This window comes from Amaranthus tricolor, chromosome 5 (genome assembly GCF_026212465.1).
Source record: "Amaranthus tricolor cultivar Red isolate AtriRed21 chromosome 5, ASM2621246v1, whole genome shotgun sequence".
Lineage (NCBI taxonomy): Eukaryota > Viridiplantae > Streptophyta > Magnoliopsida > Caryophyllales > Amaranthaceae > Amaranthus > Amaranthus tricolor.
In genome coordinates, this window is record NC_080051.1 from 7,199,705 (window position 1) to 7,217,294 (window position 17,590).

A 17,590-nucleotide genomic window follows, 5' to 3' on the forward strand; every position below is an offset into this window, starting at 1 on the left:
TGCATTGGAGCTAGCTAGGACACCTTTCAAATATAGGGTATGTTATTACTAAAAAAAATTAAAAAAAAGTGAAGAATAAATTTAAAGGCAGACAGACCCAACTCCGCGCCTCGCCCAAATCTCCGCGGCACGCGAAGAACCTCTTGACCAAGATCCGCGCCACGGTAGAACTACGCGGCCCGTGGAGTACCTGCCGCCCACCCATACATACCCGAAAAATTCCATCATCTTCCTCAATCTTTCATTTCCCTTTTCAAACCCAACTATTCCTTGTCTCTCAAGCCCTTCTTCCTCACTTAAATCCTCCTCACATTACTTCATTCCTACCTAAAAATCATCATTCCAAGAAGTAAAACTACAATCCAACAACAAAAGGTCCACAAAAAATCAAAAATTTAACCCCTTTTCATGTTTTTTCTTAAACCCTAGAAAATTTAGGGATTTTTGTTTAACCCCTTTTCACATTCTCTCAACTTTCGAAAAGGGAGAAGATGAGGAAGGTCCTTTCATCACTCTTCACTTAAATGATGACGAATATACCATGTATTTTGAGGAAGTGAAAGAAGCTTTTGGGTGGGATTATAAGTATGACCCTAGCTTTAATACTTGTGAATGATACAATGAGGGCATATTTTGGGGTCACATAACTCATGGTCAAAGATGGAACAGCAAATGCAAAAACAGTCATATACCTCATCCAATATTGAGATTCATCAACGGGTTTCTTAGTGCAACAATCTTTTGTCATGGGGAACCCACAAACATACCTAAGTTTGACTTAAAATGTTTGTGGGCAATGACACCGTAAGGGGTAGGATATCCAGATTGGGTAAATATTTGGGTTTCAAATTGCATGAAGTTGGGCAAGAAGGACAAAGGAAAAATCAGCATGGGAGGGATGGTCACCGTGTTAGCGTCATATCTAGGCATTAAGGTCCCTATAGTTGAAGATGGAAATAGAATTTAAAAACCGTTAGGAACCCCAAATGACTATGATCATTTCCCTTCCTACCTTTATAACCTCGATGCATTAAAGAGGGCATTCATGTTGTGGAGTCCACCTGTAGGAGATTCATATGTTTGGATTTTTGGGGAAAATAATATCAAATACATGGTACTCCCTCAAGAACCACAATGATTACAGAGCATACAACCCCTGCCCAACTTTACCTGCCGTTGGATGAGCACTATAGAGCCGGTGTTGGAGAGGAATATGGGAGAATCGTAGCTCCCGAACCTCTAATTCCATAGCAGCCCCAAGATTTCTATGCAAGTATGGAAGAAAGGATGGCTTCTAATGCACAACTTGCATTTGAGGCTCAACTCAATGAGCTACAACAACAAGGTGATTATTTGGAGGACACAATGTATTCGATGACCAACATGGTTTCCGCCATGAAGAACTTCTTTGTGTCTCAACATCCATCATACACAGACCCAACACCCTCCGTCCAAGCGAATCTTGAAAGGCGAAGGGAGCAACGTGCCTTAAGGAGGGTACATAGTAGGAATCATTGAGGACAATACTTCAAATTACTGTGGGGGAGGAATTGTACATATTCAAGCTTTCTAGTAATTTTTCTTTTCAATCGTTGTTATTTAATCCTTTTATGTTATATTTTCTTGTAATTTAAAAAAAAGAAAGAAAGAAATAATGAAATCCCCGTTAAATGAAAACCAACAAGGGTGGGCACCTAGGCAAAAGTTAGCGGGGCCTCGCTAAGTTAAAACCCATAAAGGTTGTTATGAATGGTATCATGTGTGACTTGAGTGCACAATTGAAGTATGTATTCAACTCTTGAGTTGTGGAATCCAAAGGGTGTAATTATGTGGAAGAGTATTCATGGGAATTATTGGTGTTAATGAAGGTTAATGAAGAAGTAGAAAGGAAATGGTTTATGATTGCTCGATCAGAATTCTGGCAGAGGAAACAGAATGGTCGCTCGACCTACCCGCTCGACCGAGCGAGCCTTATTGGTTGTTCGAGCGGTCAGACAGAATGCATCCAGAAGGTATCTGCTGCTCGCTCGAACGAGCCGCTCGACCGAGCGAGCTCTCTATTCCAGTCGAGCGGTTTCTCCGATGTGCATGGGATGCTGATTTTCGACCTTTAAAGTTCTAGGAGTTATTTCATATTATTCATTACTCTATATTATCTCTGTATTCAAGTGAGCTATTGACATTCATGTACCTAGTACTATATATAGAGCTCTCATACTCATTCAAACACATCATCAAACACAACCCCTAAGCCAAACACATAGCCTTATATTTTTATCTCTCACACAATTGTAATACTTCATTTGTAAGTGTTGTTTACACTTCTTTGATATAATATAAACAGAAACTACACACCACGGAGGACGTAGCCATCATTGGGTGAACCTCCTTAAATTTTTGTGTCTCTTTTGCTTAGTTTACATTATCAAACATTGTTTTGTTCATTGTTGTTTGCATCGTTCTTAACATCGTAACGATTTTGGCGAACATTTCAAAGGTACTTAGGCAAAAACAAGAGGCTATGTAAGTGAGTGGTGAGACAAAAGAATAGAGAGAAAATGAGGTAAAAAGAGCGGCTATGTGAAAACCCAAAATTTTAAGATGGTTCTTTATTGTATTTGCTCTTATATGTTGATGATATGCTAGTAGCTTGTACTTCTTTGTTTAAGGTGGAGAACTTGAAAGAGTTGCTTTCAAGTGAATTTGATATGAAGGATCTTGGTGAAGCCAAGAAGATTCTTGGGATGAAAATTTTGAGAGACCGGACTAAGGGCATCTTATACCTTAGCCAAAGGAAGTACATTGAGAAAGTTGTGCAATGTTTCTCTATGGATGATGCTAAAGGTGTGTCTACTCCTCTTGCCTCTCATTTCAAATTATCCAAGAAATTGTGTCCATAAACAAATACGGAAGAAGAGCAAATGGTAAGAATCCCATACACTAGTGCCGTTGGTAATGTAATGTATGCCATGGTATGTTCGAGACCCGACATAACTCATGCGGTGAGTTTGGTGAGTAGATATATGTCAAATCCGGGGAGGGGACATTGGGAGGCACTAAAATGGTTATTGAGGTATTTGAAAGATACTTCTAATGTTTGTCTTATGTATGGGAAAGATTCAAGCGAGCTAACCGAGTTTTGTGACTCTGACTATGGTGGTGATCTGGATAATAGAAAGTCCACAAGTGGGTTCGTGTTTACTTTGGGTGGTTCGGCGATAAGTTGGCAATCATCATTGCAAGATGTGGTTGCTCTCTCAACAACTGAAGCGGAGTATATAGCCGTTGCTGAGTCATTCAAGGAGGTAAAATGGCTAAATGGTCTTGTTGGTGAAATGTGCAATAAGGTGTGTGAGGTAAGTAAGCATTGTGATAGTCAAAGTGCAATTCACTTGGCTAGGAATGAAAATACATTTCATAGAAGGTCAAAACACATTGATATTAAGTATAATTTCATCTGGGAAGAAGTTGAGCACAAAAGGGTGTTATTGAAGAAGATTGACACCACAGAAAATCCGGCCGACATGATGACAAAGTCATTACCTACAACCAAGTTTGAATTATGTGTTGACTTGGTTGGTTTAGCTCCTTGCTTGAATTGATGCCTTTTTGGGGCATTTGAGGTGTGTATGATATTTTTGTTTATATTCTTTTGTTTATGAAGTGGATTGTTGAATTTTTTGACTTGGGTTAACTCAAGTCAAGGTGGAGATTATTATGAATGGTATCATGTGTGACTTGAGTGCACAATTGAATTGTGTATTCATGTGTGTGACTCGTGAGTTGTGGAATCCAAAGGGTGTAATTATGTGGAAGAGTATTCATGGGAATTATTGGTGTTAATGAAGGTTAATGAAGAAGTAGAAAGGACTTGGTTTATGATTGCTCGATCAGAATTCTGGCAGAGGAAACAGAATGGCCGCTCGACCTACCCGCTCGACCGAGCGAGCCTTATTGGTTGGTCGAGCGGTCAGACAGAGTGCATCCAGAAGGTATCTGCTGCTCGCTCGACCGAGCGAGCTCTCTGTTCCAGTCGAGCGGTTTCTCTAATATGCATGGGATGCTGATTTTTGACCTTCCAAGTTCTTGGAGTTATTTCATATTATTCATTACTCTATATTAACTTTGTATTCAAGTGAGCTATTGACATTCATGTATCTAGTACTATATATAGAGCTCTCATACTCACTCAAAAACATCATCAAACACAACCCCTAAGCCAAACACATAGCCTTATGTTTTTATCTCTTACACAATTGTAATACTTCATTTGTAAGTGTTGTTTGCACTTCTTTGATATAATATAAACAGAAACTACACACCACGGAGGACGTAGCTAGCCATCATTGGGTGAACCTCCTTAAATTTTTGTGTCTATTTTGCTTAGTTTACATTATCAAACATTGTTTTGTTCATTGTTGTTTGCATCGTTCTTAACATCGTAATGATTTTGGCAAACATTTCAAAGGTACTTAGGCAAAAACAAGAGGCTATGTAAGTGAGTGGTGAGACAAAAGAATAGAGAGAAAATGAGGTAAAAACAGCGGCTATGTGAAAACCCGAAAGGGCGACTAGGCAAAATGAATCAAGAGATAAAAGAAAAGAGAGGAAGAAAGAACACCAACATCTCCAGTTCAAGCACGTACTGAAGCTCTCTACTCATGCAAGAAGGAAGCAACAACTAGGCACGAGTATTTCAAGGATTCTTTGTATGTTTTTCATGAGAGTGTCATTTCTTTTTGAAACTTAAAATTCTTTTGGTTGATAAATTCTTTTGAAATTACTTTTGGGATTTGATTTATCATTTTGGGACTTACTCAAGGGCGAGTAAGGTTGAAGTGTGGGGGAATTTGATAATACCTTATTTTGTGTACTTTTCCATTACAATTTCGGTTTTATTAAGTAGAATTTAGATTTGACTATATAACAATTAGAGAAATTACTTTATAGAATAGTTTTATTGATGTAATTCTCTAAGATGATAATCCTAGCTTTCTTAGAAGGTCATTATGTAAATATATCATTTCAAGCAAAGAAGAAGAAGCAAGCAAAGAATCGGATAAAACTGAGATGCGCGACCCACGAAGTTTTACGCGGCTCGCACGTGAGCGCCACGCGGAGTTTTACGCGGGGTGTGGAGTTCAGTCTGTAGGCTGGGCAGCTATTTCATTTTTCCCATTTTGACTTTCATTTTCAGTTGGATGTTTAGAGGGGTTTTGGAGGCGACTTGCAAAGAGGAATAATGAGAAAATCCAATGGCAAGAAGCTTCATAAAATCTTTATAAATAGGCAAGAAAGCTTAGGAATGAGATCATCTTGTAATTTTTCATTAAAATACTTCTTCATTTCTATTTTGCCATGGTTACGGAGCTTCAAGCTTAAATTTTCATTTATTTAGGAAAGTCGATTGGAAATTTCTAATTACTTATTGTAAGAATTCCTCTACTTAATATACTTTTGATTATTGAAAAGTTCTTAGTATAATCTTATGAATATTGCTTGAATTGGAAATCAACTATTGTTCTTATTATGGCAATATTTATTTATGCTAAATCTATTTGCTGAATCAGTTAGTTATGTACTTAAATTAATGGTAGCAACTATTTCTAATTGTGAATCTAGATTATGAATGATTAGAATCTAAATGAACTTTTCATTTTGATTGAAAACTATTTTCTTGAATAGTTTTAGCAAACCTATTGTTCTCTTTTCTTAAAGCTATTGTTGGATTGAATTCATTCCCTGATTGGAGTGAATTAACAAATGATAAGAACTTTACATTCAAACTGATTTTGATGATTTGCTACACTTAAGGAGAATAGAATTATAATCATCTTCACAATAGGTAGTCAAAAGTGAATTTCTTAAGTAAAGTATTCAATGGTCAATGAGAAACAAGAAGTATAAAAATAAAATTAACTCAAGATATCCTTTCCATTGATTTTTAGAAAGCACAATTGTTATATATTTCACTTAGTTCATTGCTTGTTCAAGTTATTTTATTTTAGAAAGACAAATCAAAACCCCCCCCTTTTTCTTTGTGTTATTGATTGTTTTCAATTTCATCTTTCAAAGCACATATCATACTAAAACCTTCTTAAATCCCATCTCTCTATGGATACGAACCTTACTACCCTACTACTTTAAGTTGTATTTATAAACTAAGTGAATTTATTTTTGGTTAGAGTTTAGGCGACTGAGAAATAACCTACCACCATTAGATACCAACAATTACGTAACTACGAACTGGCCTTATCCATCACCCTTCCATTTCTAGCCCCAAAACAACTCAAATCTCTATTTTCTAATCATCCAAGAATTCTTACTTAACTCTATAGTGCAACACATTATCTCTCACTTCTCAACCTTCCATGTTATCATAATCTGCTTCATCAATCACATTGCAAACAAATAATACAACATGACATAAACAACATAAAATATATACTTCATATGGAATGTCTATATTTACCTTGTCCACCCAAGAATATTTATATTCAGCAATGTATGGATTGTTAAGCTTGGAAATCAACTCCATTTGAAAATAACATCAAGACCCTTAAGAAAAATTGTTAGGTAATAAGGATTAAAAGCTTTAGATGAAATAAAAAAATGCCTAGTTTCGTTAATTATTGTTATGCTTTGTTGATGAAATAAAAGCCCAATTTTGTTAATTATCGCTATGCTAATCTAGTCACATCTATCTTATTTTAATTAATCAAATTAAATAGAAACCATGCCAAAATGTTATCATGCAATTCAAGTCTACTTTCAATCTTTAAAGGGTGGAAATTAATGGATAAAAAGTAATCCACCATCAAGCGCCTCAAGATGAGAGGTGTATACGCCATTCTTCTTCATAGCCTCTAGAAGGCACAAAAGGAGAATAGAGTGGAATTGGCTATTTACCCAACAATTAATCGGATGATTCATTACCTAAGGAATAAGGATACTACTTAAGCAGAGCTGATCAAATCAATTAAGGTTATTTAAATACGAAGAAATTTTCATGTTAATTGCATTAAGATATTAATTAGATCCTTCATACAGCCAATCATAAGCACATTGGTTTCTAGTCATGATTATTTATATACATAAATATGAATGCAATTATAATAATTAATAGTTTAACACATAAGCAAATTTAAAGAAAGGAGCAAAAAAATATAAAATTAGTGAAATAGTACCTGGTCTATCCATTTGATAATGCAAGACTAGGGCATAATAATCCGTTGAGTCGGGGAATTTATCTTTCTACTTCAATAGGTGGAGGCTCGGCTCAAGCTTCGGAAGAAGATTTCACTACGCGACTCTAATAGAAAAAAAGAGTAAGCTTGGAAGGCCTTTTGAAGTGGAAAGCAAAGGATTTATAGAGCTGGGCTTGACGAAGCTTACGGAAAGATTTTACTTGAAATAATGTAAGAACTTGCGCTTTCCCCTCTAGGATTCCCCCGCGAACCTTAGTTTGTAATTAATGACCATCTCCACAGTTATGAAATTCTCCCAGTGGGGCCGGAAGGTCAAGGAAGTTGGTGATCTGATGACAGGGGAGCCGGCGACCGAAGCCCCGGTGAATGGCATAGTCACTTCTAGTGGCTTGTCCTTAGCTTTCATCCCATCCCACATGTAAATGTCACCCGTCAATTTGATTGCGCCATGCCAATACTTACTAGTAGAGATACTGACAACTTTTTTTTCCATTAAGATAACATGAATGCATAAACGAAGGCAAAAGGATGAAGAGGTATTAATAAACTAACATTCTGCTATAACATTGTGGTCAAATAAAAAACCTCTAGTGAATTTGGAATCCCAAACCCCTAACTACCCAAACGCTTGAGGCCTAAGGAAAAGTTGCGTCCCGTGCTTTGGACGTGATTTAGTACGCGGGCCGATTCGTGTTGATGGTCCCTTTCTGATGCTACAAAGCCCTTGAGGAAGTCAGAAATGTTGTGTCTCGTGATCCTTGATTGCTATGTCAGCAGCAAGATGGATATTTAGGTCGTGGATTAGTAAGGCTTCTTCTATTGGGTTTGGCCTCTAGGTTGGCTTTGAGCTCTTAGGGTTGTTGTGAAAAGGTTGCGTCTCGGGATCCCTTATTGCTGCTTTAGTTGCATGACGGGTGTTTTGGTCGTGGCTTAGTGATGGGAGCTTTATGTCCTTCAATAGTAATACCGCAAGTGCACGGCGTAGCGTTGTACGTCGGCAAGTACTGGTCGAATCCACAAGGAGTGGGGGTTAAGTTAATAGTTTCTCGATCGATTAGTGTGTTCGAAAACATATAATATGATGTTTGGAGATAGAAATAATCAAAACAAGCAACTAAAAAAAATACTTAATGAAAAAAATCATAAAAGTAAATAAGGATACAATGAACTAAAAGCAAGGATAAAATGATCAATAAACTAAGAGGCATAGGCTAGGCTTTCTCACCAAAGTAGTGTTTACTAAATATTAACCTAAGGTCATGGATATTTTGTTATGGGGAAGAACATATCATAAGTACTAATGTGCTATCTCGAGCAACAAAAGCTTCCTAACCATACTCAACTACCTATTCTCTTGGAGTTGTCTTAACTTTTAAGCATAGATTATCATTAAAAATCGACTCTCGCCCTTAATTCAACGACAATACAACATGATAGAAAAATCCATCTTAAGCCATAAACAACACAACCAAACCAAAGGTAAAGAAAGCAATTTAAACTACATTCATGGTGATAATGCCTAGCCTAAGCAAAAACAAACTACTCACTCATACTCATATTGAAATTATAGAATGCAACAAGTCAAGAATCATAGATGAATAAATTAAGCTAGAGTATCTTAAAGAGATGAAAGAAATATAAGTTGAAGAACTACAAGCATGAATATATGAAACTAAAGCAAACAATCAAAGGAACTAAGTGACATGAAATGAAAACAATATAAGCAAGGATAGACGTTACTCTTATGAACTCAATCTAAGGATGAACAAAATGAATTGATGATTCAAAGTAATACCTTCCAAAAGCATCAATAATAGTACATCAATGATTGAAGAATTCCAAGTTGCATAACATTACAATAAAGGATGAAGTAAAGATTGTATTTGGAAAGTGAAAATACTAGATTGAATTGAAAGAGAAATTATGCTAACACTAATTCTTAATTGAAATGAAAGCAAAGCTATGAAGAATACATAAATTACTCAAGATGAAAGGTGAAAACTGAGATGCAAGCTCCTTCTTCCTCTTCTCTATTTATAGGCTTCAAAAACAAGTGGGGGTGGTGGTTTCATGATTGCTCCACCACCCCTAGGTTGTAAGAGGGGGGGTGCCACCCATAGTGGATAGGATAGGGTGGCTGGCAGTCTTGGCAGCAGCAATTAGAAGCAACAAATATAATTAGACCTCAAATGATGCTTTTAAAAGATCGCACATGTTCCTGCCGCCCATTTTGCTCGACCCGAGCGAATCCCGCTCGACCAGTAGAACCACCTTCAGGTCCAACTTTAGAAACTTCAAGAATGGGACAGAATGTAAAATTCAGCTCCGCTCGACCCGAGCCATTGTGTTCGACCAGTCGAGCAGATTTATTGTGCTCCTGAATTAAATCCTGCTGATGATCAGAAGCTTTGGAAATGTGAATGCACTTCGCTCGATCCGAGCCAACTTGCTCGACCGGTCGAGCGAGTGTCAGATGTGTAATTCTCTGCTTCTAACTCGAGCAATGCTGCTCGAGCCACCTTGTCTCAAGCCTGTTCTGGTCGAGTGGATCTATTTTGGCTTATTTTTGGCTTGTTCTTCAGGCTTGGCTCATGATGTTTCGCGTCTTTGAGCCCTCGGTGTTTAGTTAAGCAATGTATGCAACTAAAGGGGCTAGTTTTTGCTCGGTGTATATGATTAGATCCTGAAATGAAATAAAATACCAAAGCAACAAAACAAACGTAAAATCCAATAAACCAATGCAATAACATGTAGTTTCCTCTTCCAATAGGGGTAAGAATAAAGGTAAAATGTAGTTAACACTTAGTAATGCTTCCTCTTAAGAGGTTGGCCTTTAAGAGGGTGGGTAGTTAGGGGTGCTGACTTTGAGCTCTTGGGGACGGTGTGAAAGGTCACGTCTCATGATCCCTTATTGCTGCTTTGGTGGCATGACTGGTGTTTGGGTCATGGCTTAGTAATTCTTCCTCTTAAGGGGTTGGCCTTTAGATGGGTGGGTAGTTAAGGGTGCTGGCTTTGAGCTCTTGGGGACGGTGTGAAAGATCACGTCTCGTGATCCCTTATTGCTGCTTTGGTGGCATGACGAGTGTTTGGGTCGCTTCTTAGTAATGCTTCCTCATAAGTCCTCGGCCTTTAGGATTAGGTTGGGTGTTGAGCCCTTGAGAAAGTGCAAAAGGTTGCGCTCGTGAGTCTTCACACTAGTGGAAAAAACCTCGTTTGCTGCGGTTTTTTGGCCATTTTTTGCTGCAGTTTTGGCCCCCAGCAATAGTGATAGCAGCAAATGTCCTACTTTAAATGTTGCGGTTATAAACCGCAGCAAATAAGAGCATTATTTGCTGCGGTCAGAGGCAAAACCGCAGCAAATAAGGAGGGATATTTGCTGCGATTGTGCCCCTGACCTCAGCAAATACTTCTATTTTTTTTTTTTCGTTTTATCCTTATAATAATCCAATAATAATACAATGTAATAACCGTGACTAATCCAATGATAATCACAGATAATCAACAATAATCTCTTTGTAATAATAAACTCTCGCTCGTATATATATAATATAATATTATGTACGTACATATATATATATATATATATATATATATATATATATATATATATATATATATATATATATATATATATATTTATATATATATATATATAATATACATTAAAAGTATAAAAAATAATCTAAAATAATTACAATTTATAAAGGACAAATATTAGCAAGATACGCGGCAATCTTGTCCATTAATTCGCGCATCTCGCCACTTCTCAAAGGGCGTGTTTCCCTCGAAATGTCGTTTAAAACCTATAATATAATATAAAAATAAAAGATTAATATAGAAACATATTTTACCAATAATATATTTAATTAAGAACATAACAAATACTTACGGCATCTATATTTTCGACTCCAAACTCCTTCACGGATTGTATAATATCGTACATATACTTCAGGGCGTAGTAGCCGCAGTCAACGGAAGAAGAAGGTTGTTGAAAGCACTAAGAGAAAATAGATGTTAGTGTCAAAAACGGTTTAAAACGCATAAAATGGCAACTTAACACGTAATTTCTAGCATATGACTACGATTTTCAATTCTAACCACTTCAACACATTAATATATACCAACTAGTGTTTTTTGCCAAGTTTCGTGCAAAACAAACCAAGTTTGAGCTACTTTACGCGCAAAATTGACAAAAACGCTTAAAAACCCTTAAAATCGCAACTTAACACCTAATTTCTAGCATATGAGTATTATTTTAAAATCTAACCATTTCAACACAATAATATATGCCAAATAGTGTTGTGTGCCATGTTTCGTGCATAACAAACCAAGTTTGACCTACATTACGCACGAAATTGACAAAAACGCTTAAAAACTCTTAAAATCGCAACTTAACATGTAATTTCTAGAATATAACTATGATTTTAAATTCTATCCAATTCAACACAATAATATATACCAAATAGTGTAGTGTGCCAAATTTCGTGCGTAACAAACCAAGTTTGACCTACTTTACGCGTTAAATTGACACAGTAGCTAACTAGCGACCTGACCACCTTGCACGACACGTGGAGACCTAACCTATGCATCCAGGACCTAGGCTAAAGTGGAAATGGAATCTTGGTACTTGGATCTAACTATCAAGGTCCTAAACCCATTCTAATAATCCCCGTGGACTCCTAGAAGCTAAGCTGAAGGAGGGCTGCTCGACAGTTTACTAGATTAGAATTCTTTAAGTGTTTGCGGTTGTTTCGTGTTCTTTTCATGATCATTTATAGTTTTTTTATGTGTCAATAATCAATGCTTACGCACAACATTAATCCTTGCATAACCAAGGCCTTAATCAGCCCCGGTTTCGCATCAAAACCAAGTTTGAGCTACTTTACGCGCGAAATTGACAAAAACGCTTAAAAACCCTTAAAATCGCAACTTAACACCTAATTTCTAGCATATGACTATTATTTTCAATTCTAACCATTTCAACACAATAATATATGCCAAATAGTGTTGTGTGCCAAGTTTCGTGCAAAACAAACCAAGTTTGAGCTACTTTACGCACGAAATTGACAAAAACGCTTAAAAACCCTTAAAATCGCAACTTAACACCTAATTTCAACACAATAATATATGCCAAATAGTGTTGTGTGCCAAGTTTCGTGCAAAACAAACAAAGTTTCAGCTACTTTACGCGCGAAATTGACAAAACGCTTAAAAACCCTTAAAATCGCAACTTAACACCTAATTTCTAGCATATGAGTATTATTTTCAATTATAACCATTTCAACACAATAATATATGCCAAATAGTGTTGTGTGCCAAGTTTCGTGCATAACAAACCAAGTTTGACCTACTTTACGCGCGCAATTGACAAAAACGCTTAAAAACCCTTAAAATCGCAACTTAACACGTAATTTCTAGCATATAACTATGATTTTCAATTTTATCCAATTCAACACAATAATTTATATCAAATAGTGTAGTGTGCCATCTTTCGTGCGTAACAAACCAAGTTTGACCTACTTTACGCGCGAAATTGACACAGCAGCAAACTAGCGACCAGACCACCTTGCACGACACGTGGAGACCAAACCTATGCATCCAGGACCTAGGCGAAAGTGGAAATGGTATCTTGGTATTTGGATCTTGCTATCAAGGTCCTAACCCCATTCTAATAATCCCCATGGACTCCTAGAAGCTGAGCTGAAGAAGGGCTGCTCGACAGTATGCTAGATCAAAATTCTTTAAGTGTTTGCGGTTGTTTCATGTTCTTTTCATGATCATTTTTAGTTTTTTTCTGTGTCATTAATCAAAGCTTACACACAACATTAATCCTTGCGTAACCAAGGCCTTAATCAGCCCCGGTTTCACATCAAAACCATGTTTGAGCTACTTTACGCGCGAAATTGACAAAAACGCTTAAAAACCCATAAAATCGTAACTTAACACCTAATTTCTAGCATAAGACTATTATTTTCAATTCTAACCATTTCAACACAATAATATATGCCAAGTAGTGTGGTGTGCCAAGTTTCGTGCAAAACAAACCATGTTTGAGCTACTTTACGCGCGAAATTGACAAAAACGTTTAAAAACCCTTAAAATCGCCACTTAACACCTAATTTCTAGCATATGACTATTATTTTCAATTCTAACCATTTAAAAACAATAATAATTCCAAATAGTGTTGTGTGCCAAGTGTCGTGCATAACAAACCAAGTTTGACCTACTTAACGCGCGAAATTGACAAAAACGCTAAAAAACCCTTAAAATCGCAACTTAACACGTAATTTTTAGCATATAACTATGATTTTACATTCTATCCAATTCAACACAATAATTTATACCAAATAGTGTAGTGTGCCATGTTTCGTGCGTAACAAACCAAGTTTGACCTACTTTACGCGCGAAATTGACGCAGCAGCAAACTAGCGACCAGACCACCTTGCACGACACGTGGAGACCAAACCTATGCATCCAGGACCTAGGCTAAAGTGGAAATGGTATCTTGGTATTTGGATCTAGCTATCAAGATCCTAAACCCATTCTAATAATCCCCGTGGACTCCTAGAAGCTGGCCTGAAGAAGGGCTGCTCGACAGTATGCTAGATCAAAATTCTTTAAGTGTTTGCGGTTGTTTCATGTTCTTTTCATGATCATTTTTAGTTTTTTTCTGTGTCATTAATCAAAGCTTACGCACAACATTAATCCTTGCATAACCAAGGCCTTAATCAGCCCCGGTTTCGCATCAAAACAAATTTTGAGCTACTTTACGCGCGAAATTGACAAAAACGCTTAAAAACCCTTAAAATCGCAACTTATCACTTAATTTCTAGCATATGACTTTTATTTTCAATTCTAACCATTTCAACACAATAATATATGCCAAATAGTGTTGTGTGCCATGTTTCGTGCATAACAAACTAAGTTTGACCTACTTTACGAGCGAAATTGACAAAAACGCTTAAAAACCCTTAAAATCGCAACTTAACACCTAATTTCTAGCATAAGACTATTATTTTCAATTCTAAACATTTCAAAACAATAATATATGCCAAGTAGTTTGGTGTGCCAAGTTTCGTGCAAAACAAACCATGTTTGAGCTACTTTACGCGCGAAATTGACAAAAACGCTTAAAAACCCTTAAAAATCCTTAAAATTGCCACTTAACACCTAATTTCTAGCATATGACTATTATTTTCAATTCTAACCATTTCAAAACAATAATAATTCCAAATAGTGTTGTGTGCCAAGTTTCGTGCATAACAAACCAAGTTTGACCTACTTTACACGCGAAATTGACACAGTAGTAAACTAGCGACCAGACCACCTTGCACGACACGTGGAGACCAAACCTATGTATCTAGCACCTAGGCTAAAGTGGAAATGGAATCTTGGTACTTGGATCTAGCTATCAAGGTCCTAAACCCATTCTAATAATCCTCGTGGACTCCTAGAAGCTGAGCTGAAGGAGGGCTGCTCGATAGTATGCTAGATTAGAATTCTTTAAGAGTTTGCGGTTGTTTCGTGTCCTTTTCATGATCTTCATGATCATTTTTAGTTTTTATCTGTTTCATTAATCAAAGCTTACACACAAAATTAATCCTTGCATAACCAAGGCCTTAATCAGCCCCGGTTTCGCATCAAAACAAAGTTTGACCTACTTTACGCGCGAAATTGACAAAAACGCTTAAAAACCCTTAAAATCGCAACTTATCACTTAATTTCTAGCATATGACTTTTATTTTCAATTCTAACCATTTAAACACAATAATATATGCCAAATAGTGTTGTGTGCCATGTTTCGTGCATAACAAACCAAGTTTGACCTACTTTACGCGTGAAATTGACAAAAACGCTTAAAAACCCTTAAAATCGCAACTTAACACCTAATTTCTAGCATATGACTATTATTTTCAATTATAACCATTTCAACACAATAATATATGCCAAATAGTGTTGTGTGCCAAGTTTCGTGCATAACAAACCAAGTTTGACCTACTTTACGCGCGAAATTGACAAAAACGCTTAAAAACCCTTAAAATCGCAACTTAACACGTAATTTCTAGCATATAACTATGATTTTCAATTTTATCCAATTCAACACAATAATTTATACCAAATAGTGTAGTGTGCCATCTTTCGTGCGTAACAAACCAAGTTTGACCTACTTTACGCGCGAAATTGACACAGCAGCAAACTAGCGACCAGACCACCTTGCACGACACGTGGAGACCAAACCTATGCATCCAGGACCTAGGCGAAAGTGGAAATGGTATCTTGGTATGTGGATCTTGCTATCAAGGTCCTAACCCCATTCTAATAATTCCCATGGACTCCTAGAAGCTGAGCTGAAGAAGGGCTGCTCGACAGTATGCTAGATCAAAATTCTTTAAGTGTTTGCGGTTGTTTCATGTTCTTTTCATGATCATTTTTAGTTTTTTTCTGTGTCATTAATCAAAGCTTACGCACAACATTAATCCTTGCGTAACCAAGGCCTTAATCAGCCCCGGTTTCACATCAAAACCATGTTTGAGCTACTTTACGCGCGAAATTGACAAAAACGCTTAAAAACCCATAAAATCGTAACTTAACACCTAATTTCTAGCATAAGACTATTATTTTCAATTCTAACCATTTCAACACAATAATATATGCCAAGTAGTGTGGTGTGCCAAGTTTCGTGCAAAACAAACCATGTTTGAGCTACTTTACGCGCGAAATTGACAAAAACGTTTAAAAACCCTTAAAATCGCCACTTAACACCTAATTTCTAGCATATGACTATTATTTTCAATTCTAACCATTTAAAAACAATAATAATTCCAAATAGTGTTGTGTGCCAAGTTTCGTGCATAACAAACCAAGTTTGACCTACTTAACGCGCGAAATTGACAAAAACGCTTAAAAACCCTTAAAATCGCAACTTACCACGTAATTTTTAGCATATAACTATGATTTTACATTCTATCCAATTCAACACAATAATTTATACCAAATAGTGTAGTGTGCCATGTTTCGTGCGTAACAAACCAAGTTTGACCTACTTTACGCGCGAAATTGACGCAGCAGCAAACTAGCGACCAGACCACCTTGCACGACACGTGGAGACCAAACCTATGCATCCAGGACCTAGGCTAAAGTGGAAATGGTATCTTGGTATTTGGATCTAGCTATCAAGATCCTAAACCCATTCTAATAATCCCCGTGGACTCCTAGAAGCTGGCCTGAAGAAGGGCTGCTCGACAGTATGCTAGATCAAAATTCTTTAAGTGTTTGCGGTTGTTTCATGTTCTTTTCATGATCATTTTTAGTTTTTTTCTGTGTCATTAATCAAAGCTTACGCACAACATTAATCCTTGCATAACCAAGGCCTTAATCAGCCCCGGTTTCGCATCAAAACAAATTTTGAGCTACTTTACGCTTGAAATTGACAAAAACGCTTAAAAACACTTAAAATCGCAACTTATCACTTAATTTCTAGCATATGACTTTTATTTTCAATTCTAACCATTTCAACACAATAATATATGCCAAATAGTGTTGTGTGCCATGTTTCGTGCATAACAAACAAAGTTTGACCTATTTTACGAGCGAAATTGACAAAAACGCTTAAAAACCCTTAAAATCGCAACTTAACACCTAATTTCTAGCATAAGACTATAATTTTCAATTCTAAACATTTCAAAACAATAATATATGCCAAGTAGTTTGGTGTGCCAAGTTTCGTGCAAAACAAACCATGTTTGAGCTACTTTACGCGTGAAATTGACAAAAACGCTTAAAAACCCTTAAAAATCCTTAAAATCGCCAAAACAAACTATTATTTGCGGTTGTTTCGTGTCCTTTTCATGATCATTTTTAGTTTTTATCTGTTTCATTAATCAAAGCTTACACACAACATTAATCCTTGCATAACCAAGGCCTTAATCAGCCCCAGTTTCGCATCAAAACAAAGTTTGAGCTACTTTACGCGCGAAATTGACAAAAACGCTTAAAAACCCTTAAAATCGCAACTTATCACTTAATTTCTAGCATATGACTTTTATTTTCAATTCTAACCATTTAAACACAATAATATATGCCAAATAGTGTTGTGTGCCATGTTTCGTGCATAACAAACCAAGTTTGACCTACTTTACGCGTGAAATTGACAAAAACGCTTAAAAACCCTTAAAATCGCAACTTAACACCTAATTTCTAGCATATGACTATTATTTTCAATTATAACCATTTCAACACAATAATATATGCCAAATAGTGTTGTGTGCCAAGTTTCGAGAATAACAAACCATGTTTGACCTACTTTACGCGCGAAATTGACAAAAACGGTTACAAATGCATAAAATCTAATTTGTGTACCTTAATTGATGTCCATTTTGGAA

General features: G+C 36.5%; 1 long non-coding RNA gene across 8 annotated transcripts in view; it reads right to left on the minus strand.

The window, feature by feature from the left end:
- Positions 1-7,690, minus strand: part of LOC130812710 (uncharacterized) — a 28,117-nt gene extending 20,427 nt beyond the window's left edge. For 4 of the 8 annotated variants that reach the window (XR_009042107.1, XR_009042101.1, XR_009042103.1 and 1 more), the window contains exons 1-2: positions 7,188-7,690; positions 6,473-6,558 (exon numbers count right to left, since the gene is read on the minus strand). This is a non-coding gene — a long non-coding RNA (uncharacterized LOC130812710). The remainder of the gene's footprint in view (positions 1-6,472; positions 6,559-7,187) is intronic. The other 4 variants (XR_009042104.1, XR_009042108.1, XR_009042105.1 and 1 more) reach the window with 2 other exon arrangements.
- Between the last annotated feature and the right edge of the window lie 9,900 nt (positions 7,691-17,590).